We start from the raw sequence: 20,483 nt of genomic DNA, 5'->3' as shown, positions 1-20,483 counted from the left end.
CAAGAGACCAGGTTCGCAGCCCTTCCGGAACAGCAGCTCGTTTGGGAAAGCCGGCACTACTGTGGCTTCTAATGTGCCCATTTTACAGGTGAAGAAAACGAGGCAAGAAGCAAGAGACTGTGTGGCACCGCATAGGGACCCTGGGTCCTGCATTTGGCTCCCTTTACTATCACAGTCTCTCTCTTTGGATGCCTCGGGGACCCACCTCTACCCATGATTTGAGGTCCAGGAAATCCAGAGCTCCCAACCCACCTTCCCCCCTGCAACCTACCTTTGGACATCTCAGAAACTGAAAAGCTGCATGGCACAAGGTTTTGGAGTGAGGTGGGGATCCAGAAGGGCCATGGATGTGTTGACCATGGGATGGATGACCTACCAATAGGTTCCCAGCGAGGGGAGCCATGGTGCCTCTGGGGAAGAACCCTGAGCCCAGTAGGGCCAGGGGCACAGGGCCCTCAAGCCAAAATCCAGAGGGGCTTCTCCATCTGTGCCCTGCCCTGCTCTCTCCCGGGCTGACTCCTGGAAGCATCATTGCCCGGGTAACAGCAGCTATTAAAAACTCTCCGAACTTGAATCACAAAAGATGGCCCTCTGCGATTCTCTAAGGGGACAGAGAGACTCTAAAAGCAGATGGGGGGGCACAGGTGGACAGAATGCCCTGACTTACCCTAGGCACAGGAAAATGGGACCCATTGGAAATCCGAGAAACCACAATGGCACCCAATGGGACTCCAGAATATCTGCTCATGAGGTCACAATGCCCCTTCCAACTGAGACCTCGGTCTCCCGAAAAAAAATTCCCGAAAATTAGAAATGTTCCTAAGCAAAAAAAAAAAAAAAAAAAAAAAAGCAGCCGAGAATTCCTTCTATCCTTGACTCACCGTGTCCGCCATCATGGCTGGAAAGTCCTGGGCTTTCACCCCAGTAGGCCACTTCCCAGCCAGCCTGGCCCTACCATGTAGGCCCATGATTTTCATCATTCTCCAATGCCACCTCCTCCTCCTCCTCCAAGAAGCCTTCCCTGGCCAATCTTGGCCATTTCCCAGCAGGAAGATTTGCTCATTCTTCAATGGCAATCCTTAGGCCTTCCTCCCAGGGTCACAGACTGGTGGCATGGTGCCCTGGAATGGGGGAAGGGATCCCCTGTGAGGCAGCCAATGAGAAGGGTTCAGACACCCATTGTCATAGCAACCATTGGTTCTGATCCCAACTAATCTCATCTCCTGGAACCAGGAACTGCTATGGAACCTTCTGATTGCATTGTACAGGGTACTTGAGAATATTCTAGCTAATTGTTCATTTTTAGGCATGAGGTATCGTTTGATCACCTTATATCACTATTCCCTGAGAACAACAGAACACTGCTCCCCCAAAATCTGCCCACCAGTCAAAGGAGACTTGAGAGTTCCCAGCATCCCATTGAAAAGAGGATCTGATCTGCCAACCACACAGTAGCCCAAAGGGTAGTTACTGACCCTTCATGTGTGCCCAAACCAACACATCCAGGAGCTATAATTATTTACCATTGCTAACCATTCTTGGGGTCTGCAGAGATAGTCCACAGCAGATAGGGCATTTGCCTTGTATGTGGCAAATGGGGTTCCATCCCTGGCATCCCATATGGTTTCCTGAGCATTGACAGTGGTTTCCAAGTACAGTCTGGAGTCAGCATTGAGCACAGCCAAGTGTGGCCTCCAAATCAAAAAACAAAACACACGGGGCCAGCGTGGTGGCGCTAGAGGTAAGGTGTCTGCCTTGCCAGCACTAGCCTAGGACAGATCCCCTGGCATCCCATATGGTCCCCCAAGCCAGGAGCGACTTCTGAGCATATAGCCAGGAGTAACCCCTGAGCATCACTGGGTGTGGCCCAAAAACAAAACAAAACAAAACAAAAACAAAAGACAAACAAACAAACAAAAATACCATACAACCCCCAAAACAAAATAAACAAAACGGAACCACTCTTGGAAAGAATCTTTCTCTGAGACTCAATTGGATGGGGGCATTTCCCCCAGGTTGCAGTTTGGAAAATGTCACTAGACTTTGGCCATGATCTTTGACCAGGAATTTCCCCTCTTCCCCAGACATTGACGAAAACTGAGGCTGGCAGAAGATCACCACCACCACCACCCCCCCACCAGCCCCCCCCACACACACACACAGGGCCAGGAAGAGCATTTAAATCTAGCCTGCTCAGAGCAATTCTAAGGCTACAGTCTAGAAGAGTCACATCTCCATGGCTGTGGAAATTCAATCCTTGCTCCAAACTCACACCAATTTAGCCCCCCCCCCCCTTCACTCAAGACCCTCCCACTGCTGACCAGGGCTTAATCCAGTTATAAAAGGCAGGCAGAACAGACATCAAAAACCCACCTTCTCCTTAGGGGCCAGGATGCCCAAAAAGGGATGAGCCACAATTATAAATGGTTGAGAAATTAATCCTTTTAAAATGATTCCTCTAGGGGTCAGAGTGATAGATTAGCGATAGGGCATTAACCTTGCATGAGGCCAACCTAGGACGGACCTGGTTCAATTCCTGGCACCCCATATGGTCTCCTGAGCCTGCCAGGAGCGATTTCTAACTGCAGAGCCAGGAGTAACCCCTGAGCGTCACCGGGTGTGGCAAAAACTCAAACAAACAATAAATAAAATGGTTCCTTTGGTTCTTTGATCAATCAATTGCTGCTGACCCCCAAACAGCCCCCACCCCAGAGTCCTATGTAACCCAAACAACACTATCAGTGAACAGTGGACAGTCCCAACTCCTGGTCCCCAATCACAACCCTCCCCCACCCTGACTCAGTTCCCCAAACCTTCTACTTCCTCTTTCTTCTAGGCTTGCGTTAACAGAAATGATGTTGGTTTTCTTTAAGTAGTGACTCCTGGAATGGCACATACCCGGGAACTGCAGTTGCAGCCTTTCAAATGGACAACCTGTTTTGAGTGGCCTGGGGGAAAGGGGAGGGACCAGAAAGGGTACACAGCTACGTCTGGTCTCGAAAACCCAGCGAACCCCAAGTTCCCGGGGCAGCTCAATAAGCAGGTCCAATCCCTTTCTAGCACTGTCCCTACACCCCATTGGAGGAAGGGAAACCCAAACCAGCACTCTGGGATCCAGACCAGTGCAGTGGGGAATACCAAATCAATAGTTTCTCCCTCAGTACCCCAAGTTAAACCAGGGGCTACAGGTGGGAACAGGTGGCAACCACAGCCCCACCCACTTCCAACCCTGGGGACCATGTGACTCAGCAGAACTTGGCAACACCCCTGAACAGAGCCACTCCCCTGGCTTCTGATTGTCCCCACAACATATCTGGGTTCTTCCTGCTGAGCACAAGCCAAGGAGCACAACCACAAGACAGTCCTCGTGACAGCTCAAAGATTTCCTGCAATCAGCTACCAAGTCTGCTGGGCTCAGGCTGCTGGCTACCTTGTAGTGAATTGAGATCAATCAAGCATTTCTAGGGGAGAGTGGGGTGGTCAGGCTCATTTTCTGTGTCTTCCCAGCAGAGCACCCAACAAAGTTGCCCTTCTAGCACCCAGCCTCTCTGTTTCTTTGTGTGTCTCTCTCTCCCTCCCACCCTCCCTCCCTAACTTCTGGGCCATTCCCATGCAGGCTAGATTTTGATCTTGGGGCCTCAGGGTGGCGGTGCATGGCTTATGCATGCTTGTGCTCCAAGCATCTCCCAAAAACCCTGCAGCTCACTACTGGGCCCCCTGCCCCGATGGCCTGAACTACAGAAAAAGTCCAGAACTCTTGGATCATGGAAAGAGCACAGATTTTGAGCCTTAGGGCTTAGAGGCCTAGCGGGTTTTCCCCCAAACTTTCCCTGCAATCAACTACTCTCAGCTGGAGGCTCTTATCCAGGGCTGGAAGGGCCAGAAAAACAAGACAACTGTCCCCCATGGCGGGTACAGTCCCTAGGCTGTCAAAGAGTGTTTCAGCTGACCCAGGGAAGGTCCCCAGGGTGTGGGGATCAGTGGCCAGAAACTGCCCTATGTTGACTTTTCTGGTTTATTCTCTTTTCAACAAGGAACTTCACTGAATGTAAGAGACACCCATGGGGGTGGGTGACATATCGGGCAACATTTCACGACCAGGCTGGTTGAGAGCCTACAATAGAGAAAGATTAGCACCAGCATTTCTATTAGGTCCAACTGCTTTCTCCTGTTTGTGCCAGTTTAAAACTTTGGGGAATCACACCCCCACTTTACAGATGGGGTAAAAGGAAAGATCCTAGACTGCCAAATGGCCAGGAAGCAACTGAGCTTAGACCCTATCTCCCCAGTTTCAATGTTGTGTGACCTTGGGCAAGTTACTGGTCCTTCTGAACTGATGTCTCTCCTGCAATGGAAGAGAAGGCACATGTCCTGCTATCAAACAGGGAGGTCGAAGGAGCTACGTCCTATATAAGAATGCTGCTTTGTGTGGTCACTTCTGTTGTCTCCTCTTCTGTCCTTCCCTAGCTCTATACCTGGTCTATGGGAATCAGGGGGGACTCAGTAAGGACCACAAAAAGAATGAAGGAATAAATTAATGATTTGGTTCATATCGAAGTGGAGGATAGGGAAATGAGGGGCGGAGAAGGGGGAGCCCAGCCCAACTGCCCCAGTTTGGACAAACCTCACAGGGGGGGGGCATTACAGCGGTGAAGGCACCCACCCAAGACCCAAGGGCGCTCCACCCAACCCAACACATATAAAGACCCAGAAAGTGAGAAGGAACCAATCATTGGACAACTGGCTCTGTGGCTGCCATGTCTGAATCCTGTCTATTGGGAAACATCATGTCCTGTCTTCTTTCCCACTTCAGACAGTCCCTATCCAAGTGACTGCAAGATAAGAACATCATGGGACACATGCCCCAACCTGCCCCTTTCTCCTCGTCTGGCCCCAACAGACATCACTAATCCATCATGGAGCAGACATCACTAATCCATCACAGAGCAGTCCTAGCTCCATAACATCTATATGAGCCATGCTTTTTAGTGGGGGACCCCCAAAACAAGAGTAGGATGTGGAAGGAGAGGTATGAGTAAGGAAAGATGTGAGCCAAGAAGGGGCTGGAATGAGGGGTGGGGGAGCAAGTCATTACTACCCATCAATAGAACCCCACAGAAAACACTCCCAAAACTGTCAGGTTGGACCAAAGGCACAAGGGTATTCTTACTGGCTTACAGACAATAACAACTCAGGAGTGGGAGGACCACACTCCAGGCAGCTGCTAAGCACAGGACTAGAAATTTGTGTTGGGGTCCAGTTAGACCCTGGCTAAGGTTCTGGGTGAGGAAACTGAGTCAGAAGGGGCCTGGTAACCAAAATATAAAGGAGGTGCCAATGGGGGCTCTTTGGGAAGTCTGGGTCTCGATGCAAAGAAGGAGGGGTGTGTGTGTATGTGTGTGTTTTGCTATCACTCGCAGGTCAGTTCTAGATTGCCAAGCCACAGTTCCAGTCTAATGGTGTCTTTTACCTTGAGTGTGGCTTCGTACTCCATCTTTTTTTTGTTTGTTTGTTTTTTGGGCCACACCCATTTGATGCTCAGGGGGTTACTCCTGGCTAAGTGCTCAGAAATTGCCCCTGGCTTGGGGGGACCATATGGGACACCGGGGGATTGAACCGAGGTCGAGATCTTTCCTTGGCTAGCGCTTGCAAGGCAGACACCTTACCTCTAGCGCCACCTCACCGGCCCCGTACTCCATCATTTCTTGTTTACTGGGTTTTATTTTGGTCACCACATCAGGGAAACTGGCCAACTGGGAGATGCTTTTGTTTGAAGTCTTCTGCTCCCTAAAGCCTTGGAAGGAGGGTTCCCCAGGGAGAGGTGCCAGCACTCCTGATGCCCGATCAATAAATAGCACAGGGCAGAGAGAAGATTCAATAGGGCAATTTCTGGAGGGTCAATGAATTGGGCAACAGGTACCTACATCTTAAAGATATATACTGTACCCTATTTCTAGCTGAAAAGCCCACGATCTCCACCTGACTGCTGGGTAGAGATAGCCCCCCAAAGATGCACTCCGCTTCTAATCTATAGGTTGACAGACAGCATATGACGAGAACAGACTTGAAGTCAGACAGCACTCAAAAATGGCTATATTTATGCTAAATAAACTGATAAATATGAATAATATTAAGTGCCTTGACTACAATTGGAAGTAGAGAAGCAATAATGCAGCAGGTAGAGTACTTGCCTTGCATGCAGCTGAGCTGGCTTTGATCCCCAGCACCCCATATGCCCCCCCCAAGCCCTGCTAGGAGTGATCCCCGAGCACAGAGCCATGAGTAAGCCATGAGCACCCCTGGGTGTAGTTCAAAAATCAAATAAATAAATAGAAATAAAAACAGGCCCCATTCACATAAGGATTTACAGGGGAAACTGCACATGACCAATTTCTCATCAGCAGAGGGTTAATTAAATAAAGGGGGAGCTTACCCAAAACAGTCAAGATAAATAGGAACAGGGGAGGGCAGAAGAATATGGACTGCCCCCAATTCAAATCTAGCTGCAGATTGGTTTCAGTGTATAGTCACACCCACTCATTTGCAAATAGACACAAGGAAAGAGGAGAGAAGTGCTCAGAAATTTGTCCCCTCAGAGGGGGAAGAAGAGTTCCCACACTGCTAAAGTCCTGCTAAAGTTCAATTTCCAAAGAACACTTTTTAATGATGCAATGTACTCACCATTCATAATAAGCCTGGGGTTCAATAGCTATTTTTGGCTAGTGGGACTCCTTTACTTGGATTTCTCTCTGTCGTCCAAATTTTGTGTTAAAAAAATAAACCATAGGGCCGGAGGAGATAACACAGTGGTAGGGCATTTGCCTTGCACACAGCCGAACCAGGATGGATGGTGGTTCAAATCCTGGGATCCCATATGGTTCCCTGAGCCTGCCAGAAGCGATTTCTGAGCACAGAGCCAAAAGTTAGCCCTGAGGGGCCGGGCGGTGGCGCTGGAGGTAAGGTGCCTGCCTTGCCTGCGCTAGCCTAGGACGGACCTCGGTTCGATTCCCCCCGGCGTCCCATATGGTCCCCCCAAGAAGCCAGGAGCAACTTCTGAGCGCATAGCCAGGAGTAACCCCTGAGCATCACAGGGTGTGGCCCAAAAACCAAAAAAAAAAAAAAAAAAAGTTAGCCCTGAGTGCTGCCAGGTGTGACCCAAAAATAAACAAACAAACAAACAAACAAAAAATAAACCATAACCAGGAAGCACTGCCAGATGTGACCTTTCACCCACCCCCCAAAAAAATCCAACAACAACAAATAAATAAATCCATGCATCAGTCCCCACTAGAGAAGAAATGACACTTGTCTGGCTAACAGGTACTGCAAGGCAGTCACATGGCCCCATTACAACTGTAGCAAGGCAATAACCTGGTAGTCCTTGTGGAACAAAGAGCGCTGCTTTTTAAAGGCCTCTGTAATCAGGGTGTGCAAACACACAGCAGATCTGGAACTTGTCGCCTCAATAACAGCGACAGGGAGTGGGGCCTTCTTCTGTGCGTCCCTCCTGCGAATTTGTGAACTAAACCTAGAGTCTTTCTTTCTCCTCCTTGCAGTCTTATCCAGGGCACCCAGAAAAGTAGGACTGTTGTCAGCAAAAGGGATGTGTCTGGGGGCCTAGGAGATACCCCCCCAATCGAGGTGGGTGATGAGATACTGTTTTGGGGCTTGGCACCGTCCTTTCTGAATCAGTGGTGATGATTACCTCACTATCTTTCTCTCTGCCTCACCCCCATATGATTCCATTTGGCAGGTAGAGATAGTTGAGGCTCAGAAGTGCAGTGAATACAGGATTCTATTTTTTTTTTCTTTTTTTGGATTTTGGGTCACACCCAGTGACGCTCAGGGGTTACTCCTGGCTCTGCGCTCAGAAATCGCTCCTGGCAGGCTCAGGGGACCATGTGGGATGCCGGGATTCGAATCACCATTTGTCCTGAATTGGCTGTGTGCAAGGCAAACACCCTACCTCTGTGCTCTCGGGCCCCTAGGATTCACTTTCTAGCTCAGAGAACTTCCCATAAGCTGGATGGTCTTCGGTCTGCAACATTTCTTTTTTCTGGTGCATAAGTAATGCAGGACTTTCTAAAGATGCCTCCTATAAACTCCACTACCAAGACCGAGGACAAGAGAAATCAGCAGAAAAGTTCAAAGTGCGGGGCTAGGTGGAGGAAGCATCCACCATACCAAGGGCCTTTCAGGTTTCCGCTGTCTCTCCACTGCCTGCAGTGGGCATCCAGCCCAGTGTAAACAGCAGAGTAGGCTAAGAAGGAGGGAACAGGGGAGGCAGTTTAATTGCCTATAAAATCATCAGTGTTTCGGGGTGGGGGCTCTTCACAACACCCTTATCTGGACGCAGAACTCACATTCCGACTTCCAGGCAGTAAGGACTAGCTGCCCAGCTGCCCCTGGGCTATTTATTAACCAGCCCTCTGGGTCAGGGCGGGGCTGGACCCCAGAATCTACCCTAGAGAGAGTAGTGGAAAGGGCAGTGGAAAGTGGATGGGATGGGCACTGGGGCTAGAGCAGCCAGGACTGTCGATTCAATTCAAAGCTTTGTGCCTCAGTTTCCCCCATCTGTATTGGAGCTCTTAACAGTACCCTTTGCACCTGGTGCAAGTGTGGCTCATAGGTCTCAGGAGGTTGCCTACAAGGGCTGATTCAAAAACGCAGCTGCCATTGATTTATTATATGGGCCCCACACCCAGCAGTGAAAGGTTTCGGGGAGGCCACCAAGGCCACACCTTGCAGTGTGGGAGAGGGTATGTAGTGCCAGGGATTAAACTTGGGGTCTTGCAGAGACTAGGCAAGTACCCCCACCACTTGAACTATCTCCCTGCCCTATTGCCGCCATTTCTGCCCCCCCACCAAACAACAACAACAACAAACACAGAACAGCAATTACCCACCTGTGCTGTAGTCACATCTTACACCCAAGGAGCAGTTGTGATTAAAAACGAATTTGAGGGCTGGAGAGATAGCATGGAGGGAGGGCGTTTGCCTTGCATGCAGAAGGATGGAGGTTCAACTCCCGGCATCCCATATGGTCCCCGCAAGACAGGAGCTATTTCTAAGTGCATAGCCAGAAGTAACTCCTGAGCATCACCAGGTATGGCCCAAAACCCAAATAAAATAATATAATATACCTGTGGGAGTTTTGTGGCAATTATGCTGATAAAAATAATGTCTTAGGAGGGCCCGGAGAGATAGCACAGAGGCGTTTGCCTTGCAAGCAGCCGATCCAGGACCAAAGGTGGTTGGTTCGAATCCCGGTGTCCCATAGGGTCCCCCGCGCCTGCCAGGAGCTATTTCTGAGCAGACAGCCAGGAGGAACCCCTGAGCACTGCCGGGTGTGGCCCAAAAACAAAAACAAAAACAAACAAACAAAGAAAACAAATAATGTCTTACCTGCTGCCAGGGACATGCCTGATTTCGAACATCTAACTAATGTCACTGCATGAAGAGGTCTCCAAGGCATCCAGTGAGCCATGGCTTCAGGTGAGAGCACAGGCTAAACCCTGGAGGCTTTGAGGCTTCTCTCTCAGCCAGAGAAGCTTGGAAAAGAGAAAGTTTGACCAGAGGCATTTACCTTCTGCTCAGACAAGATTTGCACAGAAGGCCACAGTTTTCACAGACCAGAGCAAAACTCACAGAACAGGAACAAAAAGGAAAAAAATTTTAAAAATCAGGGAGCAGGTATCGCTTTTATTTTTTTTTTAATATTTCTTAATTTTTTTGGTTTTCGGAGTTACAGCCATCAGTGATCCAGGGGTTACTCCTGGCAGTGCTCTGGAAACCATTTGGGAGGCCGGGGATCGAACTCACTTTGACCATGTGCAAGGCAAGCAAACTGCCCCCCTGGACTATCAACTCTGTCCCCACAAGTGTCGTTTTATTTTATTTTATTTTTTTAATAATATCTTTATTTAAGCACCACGATTACAAACATGTTTGTGGTTGGGTTACAAGTGTCATTTTTAAACTAGGCACTTTTTTCCTCTACCTCAGAAGCACAACAGAGAACCAGGCCTAGCCAACTTAAGGTTAGCCTTTCAGTTCAGTGAAACTTTGGTTTCAGTTTCTCCCATGTAGTATGCGGTGTGCTCACACTTATCTTTCTTTCCTTTTGCTTTTGCTTTTGGGACCACACCTGCTGATGCTCAGGAGCTACTCCAGGCTTAGTGCTCAGGAGTTTCTCCCAGCAGTGTTTAGGGGATGGTAGAAGAATAGAACCAAGCCTCCTGCCTGTAAAGCAGGCACTGTCGGCCCTAGAGCCAGCTTTCTTTCTTTTTTTTTTTTTTTTTTTTTTTTGGTTTTTGGGCCACACCCGGCGGTGCTCAGGGGTTACTCCTGGCTGTCTGCTCAGAAATAACTCCTGGCAGGCATGGGGGACCATATGGGACACCGGGATTCGAACCAACCACCTTAGGTTCTGGATCGGCTGCTTGCAAGGCAAGCACCGCTGTGCTATCTCTCCGGGCCAGAGCCAGCTTTCTAATGCACACAGGTTATTTCTTATTTGATGTCACTGCTGACAGGCTTTTACACTGCTGTAAGACCCTCAAAGCAAACTTTTTTAAATCAAAGTGCAGGAAAAAAAAAAGAAAAATAAATAAATTTTAAAAATTAAAAAAAATAAATGAAATCAAGGTGCGGATCATGTGTGTAGTTAAAGTGGTCAAGTCACATTCCTGAGGGTCCCCCACCTCCAAAGCCCCTTTGAAATGCCACAGACAGCCTGCAGCCTGCTCAGGGAAACCGGGCTTTTGTAAATACAGAGACAATTGGCAAGATGTCATTTGGGCCTGCAGATTAGATAAGGGTGCTTGTCATGTGAAATGCCCCCGTTGATAACTGCTGCGAGGGCTTATATAAGACCAGGAATGGCCATGCTCTTGCGAAATAGAACCTCGTGAAGGATTGGGGGTGAAGGGGCATCAGGCCTGCAATTTATTCTCTGATGATTCAGCAAAAAGGAGGGGGAGAAAGGGAAGGAAATGAAGGAAGAAGGAAGGAGGGAGAGGGAGAGAGGGAGGGAGGGAGGGAGGGAAGGAGGGAGGGAAGAAGAGAGGAGGAAGTGAAGAAAGGAGGGAGGGAGGAAGGAAGGGAAGGAGGAGGGATGGAGGGAGGGAGTGAAGAAAGGAGGGAGGGAGGAAGGAAGGGAAGGAGGAGGGATGGAGGGAGGGAGTAAAGAAAGGAGGGAGGGAGGGACAAAGGAAGGAAGGAAGGAAGGAAGGAAGGAAGGAAGGAAGGAAGGAAGGAAGGAAGGAAGGAAGGAAGGAAGGAAGGAAGGAAGGAAGGAAGGAAGGAAGGAAGGAAGGAAAGAAGGAAGGGAAGGAGGGAGGGAGGGAGGAGGGAAAGGAAGGAAGGAAGGAAGGAGATGGAGGGAGGGAGTGAAGAAAGGAGGGAGGGAGGAAGGAAGGGAAGGAGGGATGGAGGGAGGGAGTAAAGAAAGGAGGGAGGGAGGGACAAAGGAAGTAAAGAAGGAAGGAAGGAAGGAAGGAAGGAAGGAAGGAAGGAAGGAAGGAAGGAAGGAGGGAAGGGAAGAGGAGGGAGGGAAGGAGGAAAGGAAGGAAGGAAGGAAGGAAGGAAGGAAGGAAGGAAGAAGGGAGGGAGGGAAGGGAGGGAGGGAGGGAGGGAGGAGGAAGGAAGGAGGAAGGAAGGAAGGAAGGAAGGAAGGAAGGAAGGAAGGAAGGAAGGAAGGAAGGGAGGGAGGGAGGGAGGGAGGGAGGAAGGAAGGAAGGGAGGAGGGAGGAAGGGAGGGAGGAAGGAAGGAAGGAAGGAAGGAAGGAAGGAAGGAAGGAAGGAAGGAAGGAAGGAAGGAAGGAAGGAAGGAAGGGAGGGAGGGAGGGAGGGAGGAAAGGAGGAAGGGAGGGAAGAAAGGAGGAAGGGAGGAAAGGAGGAAGGAAGGGAGGAAGTGAGTGAGAGGGAGGGAGGGAAGGACGAGGGATGAAGGAGGGAGAAAGGGAGGAGGGAGGGAGGAGGGAGAAAGGGAGGGAGGGAAGAAGGAAGGAGGGAGGGAAGAAGGGAGGGAAGGAGAAGGAAAGAAAGAAATTATTCCTGTGCTAGATTTTCCAGCAGTGAGAAAAATAAAGGGGCAATTGCTAGCAATGAGGACCCTTAACACACCAACTCACGCTAATACTTTTTTTTTTTTTTTACGCTAATACTTTTGTTGCTTTTCTGAACATCTAATAGAGACCAGAAAATGGGGTGGAGAAATAGCCCAAAGGGCATGCAGGAGAGGAAGCCTGGGTTCTATTTCCAGCATTGCAGTTCTTCTGGACCCCCAAAAGTGACTTCCAAGATTCCAGCCAAGAATAACCTGAGTAACACAATTGCACACACAAACAGACACACACACCAACACACAGACATAAAACAAGAGAGAAGGGGAGAGCCAAGCTCTCCTTTCACTGGGGTCTGACCCCTCTGCTCAGTGTAGAGGCAGGAGGGGTGCAGAGCAGAACCCCAGATTAGTCCCAAGTCTTAGAGGTTCTATCTCCTCTTGAAGCCTAGAGGAGACACTCAGTCCCCTAACTCTGACACCGGGGTCACCTATGGCACATTGGTGGGACATAGGGGGCTTGGGTCCCCGTCACTTACGTTTTGGAGGCTCTTCAGAGAAGGTGTTTGTTCTGGACCTAGTGCAATGAGAAAAAGAGGAATCAGTCATGTTGGGGGGTATATGGACACCTTAGGGTCTGCTTCTGTGTCACCCCATACACTCACAGGGGAGGGCCCCATTTGCACTGCAGGGCTGGGTTGCTCCATACCAGGAAACAAGACACACACACACACACACACACACACACACACACACACACACACACACACATTTATACTCAGATGCACTCACTCAAAACATACACTCATGAGGCCAGAGAGATAGCATGGAAGTAAGTAATGCCTTGCATGCAGGACAGTGGTTCAAATCCCGGCATCCCATATAGTCCCCTGAGCCTGCCAAGAGCGATTTCTGAGCGTAGAGCCAGGAGTAACCCCTGAGCGCTGCCGGGTGTGACCCAAAAACAAAAACAAACAAACAAAAAAATACACTCAAGAGGCCGGCGAGGTGGCGCTAGGGGTAAGGTGTCTGCCTTACAAGCGCAAGCCAAGGAAAGACCGAGATTCGATCCCCCCGCGTCCCATATGGTCCCCTCAAACCAGGGGCAATTTCTGAGTGCTTAGCCAGGAGTAACCCCTGAGCATCAAATGGGTGTGGCACGAAAAAAAAAATACATTCACATACTTCTTAAAGCCACACATACACTCACATGGGCTCAGGCATACATTAGGCCCAGTTTCCAGGTTCACCACCTGTGACACACACAAGTGCATAATTTTTCTCCCCCAATCTATCCTCCTTTTTTTTTGTTTTTTTTTTTTTGTTTGTTTGTTTTTTGTTTTTTTGGGCCACACCCGGCGGTGCTCAGGGGTTACTCCTGGCTGTCTGCTCAGAAATAGCTCCTGGCAGGCACGGGGGACCATATGGGACACCGGGATTCGAACCAACCACCTTTGGTCCTGGATCGGCTGCCTGCAAAGCAAAAGCCACTGTGCTATCTCTCCGGGCCCCTAATCTGTCCTCCTAAAGGCCCCCATAGTTCTGCTGAGCACCCCGGGATGTGATTGGCTGTTCTAGTGAATCAAGGTTAGACCAAAGTTCAAGAGAGGGCCTGGAGAGTGAGGCCCTGGGATCCTCATCAACCTTGGAGGCGTCAGATCACCTGATCATCATCATGCCTAGAAAATCTGTCAAAACAAATGTGGCTAAGCCAAGTGGGCCCCAAAGTGAGATAGGAATCAGGGATTGCTTGAGTTTTTGTTTTCCCCAAAAATAAAAACAAAAACCCTCAGGGGCTATGGGGCTACTCTTTGATTCTGTACTTGGGAATTGCTCCTTGGTTTGGTTTTCAAAGAACCATGAGATCCAGGGGATGGAATCTAAGCCTCCAACAAGCAGGCCACATCCTCAACTCTTTGAAATAACTCTCTAGGGCCCTTGAAACCAACTGGAGCAATGGTACAGCAGGCAGGGCACTTGCCTTGCATGCAACTAATGTGGGTTCAATCCCTAGCACCTCATATGCTCTCCCTGAGCACTGCTAGGATTAATTCCTGAGTATAGAGCCAGGAGTAACCCCTGAGAATCACTGGGTGTGACCTCAAAACCAAAATAAAATAAAATTTAAAAAAAATCACCAAATACCTCTTGTTCTTTGGAACTCAGCTGGGAAGATTCAAGGGCAGACAGATGTCTGGTCCACAGCACAAACTATGCTGGACCTCTATTCCCATTATCCAGTATCCATTTCCAGGACATAAAAATGTGAGAAAGCAGGAAAATGTGAAAAAACAGGGGCCATAGCAATAAAGCAGTGATCAAGGGGATATGCTGAGAAAGGAAAGCAGAGAAATGCCTCCAGGACTGGCCAGCCTCAATCCTTCCTTCCTTCACCTCCTCTGCCTCTCCTCCTCTCAAGTTCCCAGTTTCTCCAATGAGAACCATCCCACACTCATCTGGCTCCTGGGAAAGCTTCCTAGTGCCACAGGTACCTTACTGAACACCTACTAGCTTCCAGGCACTGTTCCAAGCTCTAAGCATAGAGCAAGGACCACTACCCCACTCTCATGAGTCAGAAACTCAGTGCAAAGACCACCACACAAAGGTGCCACAAGGCCTCCTTTCCCAAGTTAGTGTGATGTGTGGTTCTGTGAAAGTCAGGATGGATTAGTGATGTCTGGAACAGCAGTGGATGTCTTGCTATTCTGGTTAGTGTGATGTGTGGTCCAGGGAAAGCCAGGATGGATTAGTGATGTCTGGGACAGGACTGGATGTCTTGCTATTCTAAACAACATGCAGGGAACAGGGAGCCAAGGGAAGGTCCCATTTATTGATATTAATTTTGTTTGCAGTAATGAGACTTGAATGCAGGATTCACCTGGGCCAGGCAATTCTCCTACAGCAAGCTATAACACTGGTCTTAGAAGGTTTAATGCAAAGTGATAAGCACCAAGTGAAGGGACCTGAAGTGGGGTAAAGAGGGTCCCCATGGATCTCACTAGCAGGGTCTTCCTTGGGGGATAGACTACACCCATTCTACTTGGAAGTACTTCACTTCTGGTATAAGGGGCTCTAAGCAGGCTGAGTGACTCTACTTCCTCCTTAGAGGGCGGGCATGTGACCATGGCAAACCAATCAGAGAACTCATAGTTGACTGACTCAAAGATAAGGACTTGATCTAGAATCAGGGGTCTTCAAACTATGGCCCGCGGGCCACATATTGTATTTATTCCCATTTTGTTTCTTCACTTCTAAATAAGATATATGCAGTGTGCATAGAAATTTGTTCATAATTTGTTTTTACTATAATCTGGCCCTCCAACAGTCTGAAGGACAGTGAACTGGCCCCTGTTTAAAAAGTTTGAGGACCACTGATAGATAGTAGATGCAGTAATCATGTGACTGAATGAAGATGGTACCTGGGACAGAAGCAAAAAAAGACTGAAAGAAAGAAGATATTTTCTAGGCTGTGAGAGCTAAACTCTTTGATGAGGAGCCCCAAAAAAGAGACTGGAGCTAACAGAGAGAAATAGTTCCTATAACATCACTCAGACTACATCCAACTATACCAGAAGGGTTCAATGACTGGGTTTTTCAGTGAAAGAAAAACCTGGGTTTTTTTCTTCTTTTTTTTCCCCTTTTTTTTTTTTCTCTTTCCTTGCTGGGGACTCCAGACCATATGGAGTGAAAATTCTCAGAATCACTTTAGGAGATTAAGTTCTGAATTTCATACTTGCTTTAGGCATGTCCTAAATCTCAGAAGCATCTTCCAGGCCTCTCACCAGAATTACTTATCTCTAAAGATCACCTCAGCAATGGGGTTTGAACTCACAGCCAAGCAAGTCACACCTTAAGACACTCTCTGCCCCATGAATGTTTTCGTCCTAAATATCCGTTTATATTGCTTGCAATCCTAAGGCCCAGAATTAGACCCTGCCTGGGATTTGCTCTAACTTTGTGCATGCTCCCATATCTGACACTCAGAGGCCATCAAAAAAAGGGGGGTGCAGAGCACCTGATGTCTGAGGTCCACCCCCACCACCAACCTGGATGGTGTCTACTGCAAAACTGTGTGTGTCACAAGTTAGGCCTGACTTCCCCACTATTTCTAGTCAAAGCTGGAGATGGTGAAATCAGGTCTTCTCCAAGTGGAGCATCAGAAACTGTGAAGGATTCAGGAGTACAGCTGTAGTCCCCCCCCTTCTGCCCCCCCCCCACGCTGATCTGACAAAAAGGGCCTATATTCTAGCAACTTCCTGTTCAATAGCATGTTCAGGGATCATAGAACATATCTGTCCTACTCTGCCCCTTCCAGGGGACAGCTGTTAGGTCAAAATCAACCTCAACCAAGTGATGGCCTCCCTTCCTCCTTCATCAAAGCATACTCCCCAGTGGAGAGAAGAAAAAAAAGCTGCGTGGGTGCAGGTGGATCTGGCCCCCAACCCTTCCAACCTATCTAAACACAACCCTCCCATGGCTTACTGAAGACTGGCATGACTGGGCTTCCCAGATCTAAAAGCACCCTCACACCCCAAGTTCCTTGGATCCAAAAACCTCATGTTCTGGAACTGACATGCTGCCTGGGACACCCGGCTTTCAGGGCGGCAGGGCTGGCCCGAGCTGGCCCTGGGTTCTCCCTGATTTGGCTGCTTCTAGCAACTCCTGTGGCTTTTGGAGCAGACGCTATTCTGCAGAAAAGGGCTTCCCCACCCGCATCCTGTCCAAGGTGGCGCCAGCCCAGAAGGCCTGGCCTGGCGGGCTCTCCGCTGTGTGACCTCGGGCGAGCTACCTGTGCTCTCAGGAGCTCCAGCTTTGTACATACGGGAGGAAAGGGGCCTGGACTGCGATGGCCCATGAGGACCCAGGGAGCAGGAGTTTGAGGTGACCTTGATTCAAAGCACTGTTCCCAATTTGGCAGCCTAGATAAGAGTGCTAGGTAAAAACTGGTAAAAAGGGCAACATCTTGGGCACTTTGCACCTCTGCCTCCTGCAGGAAATGAGGATTTTGTTTGTTTGTTTGTTGTTTGTTTTGGGGCCACACTTGGAGGTGCTCAGGAGTTACTCCTGGCTCTGCACTCAGAAATCGCTCCTGGGAGGCTCCTGGGGGGGCCATATGGGAAACAGGGAATTGAACTGGGGGTCCGTCCAGGGTTGGACGCATGCAGGGCAAACACCCTACCACTGTGTTATTACTGCAGGCCAGGAAACGGGGACATTTAACAAGACAGCTGGCTTTGAGAATGAGGATCCACTTGATGAAACCCCACAACAGAGCCAAGAGTTATAAATAAGCAGCACTGCCAGCCAGGCTTGGGGGGTTGGGGGACTAGTACAGAGGAGAAATAACAGGTGGAGAGAAGGAAGAACAAACCTCTTCGAGAAGGACCTGAGCTTTGGCTAATGCCAGATGGGCCAGTTAACAAAATCAAGGGAGACCCAGAGTCACCTTACGGCTTCCAGACTGCCTCTTCCTTCCACAGAAAATTGCACCCTGACACTGATGAAGCAAAGCGCCTCCTGTCACATCCTGTACCACCCAGACAGCACCCCGAGACTAGCAGAGGGGCTTTCCCTAAGAGGGGTGAGCTCCAACTGGAATGGGGGGCATGGCCAGGCCCCAAAAGTGTCCATCCATCCCCTTCTCCTTCCATGAAAACAGAAGCAGAGCAGTGATGAAATCCTCACCACATCTCATTGAAGCAGCAGGAGCTCAGGCAGCACCCAGAGAATAATGGGGGGATCTAGGGGGATGCTGATCTTCAGGCACCAACAAGCCAGGCAGGAGCAAAACCAAATAAACCACAAACCGCACACTGCAGGGAGGTGAGACAGCTCAGCAGGATGGAGCATGGGCTGAGACACCGAAGGCCAGGGTTCAATTTCTGGCACTGCAGGGTCCCCCCCTAAGCATGGCAGGAAGTGACCCCTGAACACTACCAGGTGTGACCCAACACACCCCCAGAAAAAAATAATAAAACCACACTGCAAAAATTCTAAGTGAGTCTCTACAAATCAGTGTCCCCCATCACCTTTGTGGGTGAACAGTTTGGGAAAATTTTGTTGTGAAGATTACAGAGCCAGGCCACAAGTCTCCTAGAACCACCATGGCACACACACAGGGATGAAGGGGAAGGTGGAGGGGGCCTAAGAGATAGCACATTAGTAGGGCATTTGCCTTGCACACAGTAGATCCAGGACAGACGGTGGTTCAAATCCCAGCATCCCAGGAGTGATTTCTGAGTGCAGAGCCAGGAGTAACCCCGAGCGTAGCCGGGTGTGACCCAAAAACAAACAAACAAAAAAAAAAAGGGTTGGGGGAGGTGGAAACAGAATCTGCTCAGTGCTGAAGGGCAGAGTATGGTGGAAGATTTTTTTTCCTATCCTTCCCCCATCTTTTTACAATATTTTTTTATGTTCTCAAAGTGTTTACATGTGATGCAGAGGATAAAACTAGGGTTTGCGGTGTGCAATGAAATAACCTGAACACCTGAACTCAGTCCTCTATCCTTGTGAACTGCATTTATTCATCTGGGGGATTAGGGGAGGAGAGTCCCAGGGTGTTGGGGGAATCTGGGTTCCTAACAGCCCGTGGACAGTTCTCAAATTATTTCCCCAAAGTAGAAATCAGCTCCTGAGGACAGGGCGACTCACCATCTCTCCGGAGGACATTCCCCCTTCTCCAAGGACCAAGATTTGAAAACCCACAGAATGAGGTCATATCCTGAAAGGGTGTCTATGGACACAATGTCCTAACAGAGAGCAGAGCTTAGCGACTTACCCCTGCAGCAGGCCGTTGGTTTTTGAATGGGTGAGACCCAAACCCTGGAAGCTCAAGGACTCACCAAGCACACACAGCAAGACAATGGCCAAGAGTGGCCAACCCACGATGGGTTGAGCTCAGCATGATTGTGTGTGGCCAATGGGGCTGGCCTGCCTCGTTCAAATGCTGACTAGATGAACAGTGACTAACTACCCCACTCACATGTTTGCACAAAGTGTTCTCACTTTAGGGAGGAAGGCCATTCGGCCTCTCAGGGTCTCTCGGCTGAGGACCTACTGTGTGTCGGTCCCTTTGCGCTGAGTGTGTCTCTGTGTCCTGAGGATCTACTGTGTTGCAGGGCTCTGTGAGAGTCTCTATGCTGTGTGCCTACTTCGTGGGGGCTCCTCTGCCTGTATGCTGAATGCCTACTGTGTGCGGGTCTCTATGCTGAGTACCTACTGTGTGTGTGGGTTTGTGTACTATTTATATACTGTGTATGTGTCTCTGCTGAGTGCCGGGTCTTTGTGTGCAGGTCTTTGTGCTAAGTACCTACTGTGTTGAATACCTACTATGTGCTGTATGTAAGTACTATGCTGGATGCTAAGTATCTGCTCTTTCCATCAACATGGCTTATACCATGTGCCTTTACAGGAAACCACAAGGGCCTGAGTTCCAGTCAGAGAAAAGGGTTTTAGGGTACTTGGGAGACATGCTTTGCTTGCAGAAGGCCTGGGTTTTATCCCTAATACTGTTCCCTGGAACTTGGGTCTGCACCCCCTTTCATGGGCTACCAGGAGTGACCCCCAAGCACTAAAGAAGGAGTAGCCCCTGGGCACTGGTGAGAATGTCCCCCAAAGAACAAAAACCAACAATGAGTTCACTCATCTGTAGTACTCAGGGAAAAACAAATGGGTGAATGAAATAAAACAAAATCTTTAAAAAGGAAAGACAGAGGTCAGAGCAATAGTACAGCAGGTAGGGTGTTTTCCCTTGCATGTTTGAGCCCCATCATTCCATATGGTTCCCTGAACCTGCCAGGAGCAATTTCTGAGCCAGGAGTAAGCCCTGAGTGGCGCCAGGTGTGGTCCCAAAACCAAACAGATAGATTATAGATAGGGAGACAAAGATAGAGATAGATAGCTAGGTAAGTAGGTAGATAAAAAGATGGATGGATAGATAGATAGATAGATAGATAGATAGATAGATAGATAGATAGATAGATAGATAGATAGATAGATAGATAGATAGATAGACAGGCAGGCAGGCAGCAGACATACAGACAGACAGATATAGATATAAATAGATGACAAAAAAGACAGAAATGGCAAATGGCTTTGGGGGTGAACTTGAGCTTCTTTTGGACTGACATCTTTTCTGAGCACAATATGCCAGGCACCATTAAGGGGCTCTAGAAGAGTTTTCTGGAGCCTGGCAACAGTATAGCAGATAGGGTATTTGCCTTGTTCACAGCTGATCCGTGTTCAATCCCCAGCATCCTATATGGTCTCTCAGAACTGCCAGGAATGATTCCTATAGTGCAGTCAGGAGTAAATCCTGGTATGGTTCCAATTCTACACCCCACCCTCTGCTCCCCACACAGAAGGGTTTATGAAAAAGCAAGTAGCTCTGGCAGTGGCCAGAGGAGTCACAGAAAAAGGA

General features: G+C 49.1%; 1 protein-coding gene across 1 annotated transcript in view; it reads right to left on the bottom strand.

Moving 5' to 3' along the window:
* SLC6A6 (solute carrier family 6 member 6) overlaps nt 1-20,483 on the bottom strand; it is a 73,852-nt gene that overhangs the window by 45,723 nt on the left and 7,646 nt on the right. Inside the window, 1 exon segment of the mRNA XM_049766563.1 lies at nt 12,604-12,641. The gene's annotated coding sequence lies outside the window, so the exon portion shown is untranslated.

Source organism: Suncus etruscus, chromosome 20 (assembly GCF_024139225.1).
Source record: "Suncus etruscus isolate mSunEtr1 chromosome 20, mSunEtr1.pri.cur, whole genome shotgun sequence".
Lineage (NCBI taxonomy): Eukaryota > Metazoa > Chordata > Mammalia > Eulipotyphla > Soricidae > Suncus > Suncus etruscus.
Note: the sequence above shows the minus strand (reverse complement) of the source record. Positions and strands in the feature narration are given on the sequence as shown.